The sequence below is a fragment of the Nicotiana sylvestris genome, chromosome 5, assembly GCF_000393655.2.
Source record: "Nicotiana sylvestris chromosome 5, ASM39365v2, whole genome shotgun sequence".
NCBI lineage: Eukaryota > Viridiplantae > Streptophyta > Magnoliopsida > Solanales > Solanaceae > Nicotiana > Nicotiana sylvestris.
This window is the reverse complement of record NC_091061.1, coordinates 81,203,381-81,206,522: the sequence shown is the minus strand read 5'-3', so window position 1 is coordinate 81,206,522 and position 3,142 is coordinate 81,203,381. Positions and strand designations below refer to the sequence as shown.

The following is a 3,142-nucleotide window of genomic DNA, read 5'->3' as shown; positions in this document are numbered from 1 at the left end:
TGGCAATCGTACCCATACTGTTGTATAGCTTTGTTGTGCTTCTTTTCCAACAAAATTAGGCACCCACTTTTGTACTGAATGGAAAAAACCATTGATGAACTAAGGTCCATTTTGTAGTATCTTGGTCGTGTTTTCTTCCTTAGCCAACTTAACCGTATAGTAATCTTCTCCAAGATCAATTATTAGAAAGTTTTCATTTATCTTCCATAAAATCCTGAATTTTTTTTTAGATAGTGATGCACTAGACGCTTACCCATGAGTTTTATGATGACAAAATATTTCCAAGGTTTGTACGTACGTTTCCTGTCGTTCTCGGATAGGATTATTTGTTTCATTTTGTGGGACAACTCCTCTGGTTTAATGGCTTCCAATTCTGATGATTGAATGTCCGTTGGAATTGTAGAGGTCCCTTCCACTATTTGTGTGGTGTTAATGAAGAATTCATCTTGAAGCAGTTTATCCTTGTAAGATAGTGTATTAGGGGTTTGTAGGTTGATTATATTAGGGGATTTTGGTGGAATTGGATTTTGGTTTCCCGATTGTTGTTTTAGTGAGTGGTCACTCGTTCTCTCTCTAAATTGATAAAAAGTTGACACTCTTTGTGCTTAAAACATTAAACAAGAGGCTGTTCAACTAAATAAATTGAATCGCAGGGAAGTTGCAATTTTGTGAACTTAAAATCAATTGTACTCGTTGTTGTTTTCATGTTATCATTTTGATCTTTATTTATTGAATAGCTACTTATAAATAACTGCAGTTCTAAAAGTGAAGCTACATTTGTTGCTCGAGTTATTCAATAGGGGCAGAATAAATCTGCAATCTCTAGACAACAATTTAATCCCAGCTAACAAACACTTACCAAATCAAAGATTCAGCTGAATCAGGTCTGTTTCAGTGGCAGACACATCAATCTTATGTCATGTATAAGACGGTCCAAATTAATGTACGACGACCCGCCTTCATTGACAGTTCTTCTCGCCATACTTGACATCTGCTCTGTTCTTTGCAAGAATTCACCTCTTCTCTTCTCCATCAGATCTCTAATTGATTTTCCAATAATGTCTCTTTCACAGGTATCTTTTATGTCCAATCCCATCTTCCAAACCTCACCAATGAATAGTCACTATTCACTTGCTGATCAGCAAATCTTGGCCAGCAAATCATAGGTACTCCTTCAACTATACTCTCCAGTGTGGAATTCTAACCCAATCAGCCATATAGCCCCTTGCCTTAGTACCTTGCTCAAGTTCCACAGGAATCTCATGTTTTACCTCTTGTCCCATTATCAGGCCTGCCCTCATTACCCATAAGAAGTTTTGATCACTATTCACTAGACCGTACCAAAACTCTAACAGCTCCTCCCTTGTCACCCCCGCAATGCTTCCGAAACTGACATATAAAACAGATTTTGGTGGCTGCGTGTCGAGCCAATTGATGCAACTTTCATCTTCTTGCCACAAACTATTTGAAGAGGTACATTTTGTTGCAAGTCTAGCCTTTAGATGGGCATGAACTGGTCCAATTGTGTAAACATTTGGACAAACTGTGCGAATTTGAGTAAGTATGGGTCCTTCAAGGTCTTCAAATGTGTTGAGTATGAGTCCCCGAGCTCGAGGGGTTTGTCGCGTCTCAGTCGATAATAGCCTGAAATCCGCGCTAGTCAAGTCACTCACCCGGCAAAAACTTGGAAGATCTCGACCTCTCAGAAAATCTTCCATGCCTTTTACCTTCGTCAATGTGATGTCCATTCCGTTTACTGTAAATAATGTATAACCACTTTAGTTCACAGGCAAAAATTTAATACTATACTGACTTCGGGAGGGGAGCATGAGTTCACGTGCCCCATGGAACCCCTTAGATACGCCCCTGTCCGGATATTACTAACAAATATTGAACCTCTATAAACTGGAATTGACTGTTAAATAGACCATCAATTCATGTGAATGTCAACTACATCTAAAAATCTACAACAAGTGCGGATTAACAGTAGTAAATTTTACTTTCCTTTTTATTACATACGAGTGACAGGGAAGAAAAATAAGAAGGGAGGCTGTGAGAATTGAATTCACGGCCCTTTTTTTTGTAACTTCAACCACAAATATTACTTTTTTTTTTTTTGAAATCTCAACCAGATAATGTACAAAAACCCCACTAATTAGTTCCACTAAACTGTCCGTAGCAGTAATTAAAGTAACAATCATGTTTTTCCCTTTCCAATTTACATTTGAGGGGAAGTTCGCTAGCTTGAAGTAGCTCAGGGATTGAAAAGTAGGACCAGAAGGCACAGGCACTGATGGTGCGGAAATAGATAATAGGCAAGTTGATTTCCTCGGCTACATCAGCCGCCATGCTTAAGATTCCGTCGGCAATGACACATGTCACAGGTGGCTCCGCTAGAAACTCTCTTAAAAAAGGTTTCGCAATTGTATTTAACGAATCGTATAACTTTCCTACACCATCACGAGTATTCATCTCATCTAAAGAAATTCCATCGGGAAGTGCTTGTAAATGGAATTCGCTACCAAATCGGGACAGAACATCCGTGTGGTTAAGCAGGCGGTCATGGGTGTCAACTGTAACAAGAAAGGAGACGTGAAAATTGGAAAGTGAAAGAAGCTGGGCAAGTTTAAGCATGGAGTTGACATGGCCCTGTGCAGGGAAAGGGAAGATGGCGACATGGAGTACGAAAGCCGATGGATCCATTGACAACTTTAAGATATTTTGATTTCCACAGAGGCTAAGCTAGTGAAGTACTGGCAACTTTTGTTTTTATGGTCCACAAAGACTAGCCTAGTCATTTCAAGGATTTATATGGTCCTGATTGTTCATCGATCACACATAGGCCAAAATAGGACGGTGCATACTATGGTAACCGAGTTACTCTATGGAAATCGAAAATTTTGGTATAGGTATTCGTTATTTTTGGTATTTGATACGGTATTTGGTTTAAGTTTTTAAAATAATTTTGTAGGTATGATATTCAATATTTAAAAAATAATACCAAAATATCGGTACCATACCAAAATTTATACTAAATTACACGTTACATATATTATTGATTAACATAATAAGTTACACAATATTATTCTTTGGCATTTATGTTGCGGTTGGCAGTAAAGAAGCCCATGTACTTCTTTAGGAA

The 3,142-nt window shown here is 38.2% G+C and overlaps 1 pseudogene; it reads right to left on the bottom strand.

Annotated features, from left to right (window-relative positions):
- Window positions 1-699: 699 nt before the first annotated feature.
- Window positions 700-2,765, bottom strand: LOC104230170 (7-deoxyloganetic acid glucosyltransferase-like; annotated as a pseudogene).
- Window positions 2,766-3,142: the final 377 nt, after the last annotated feature.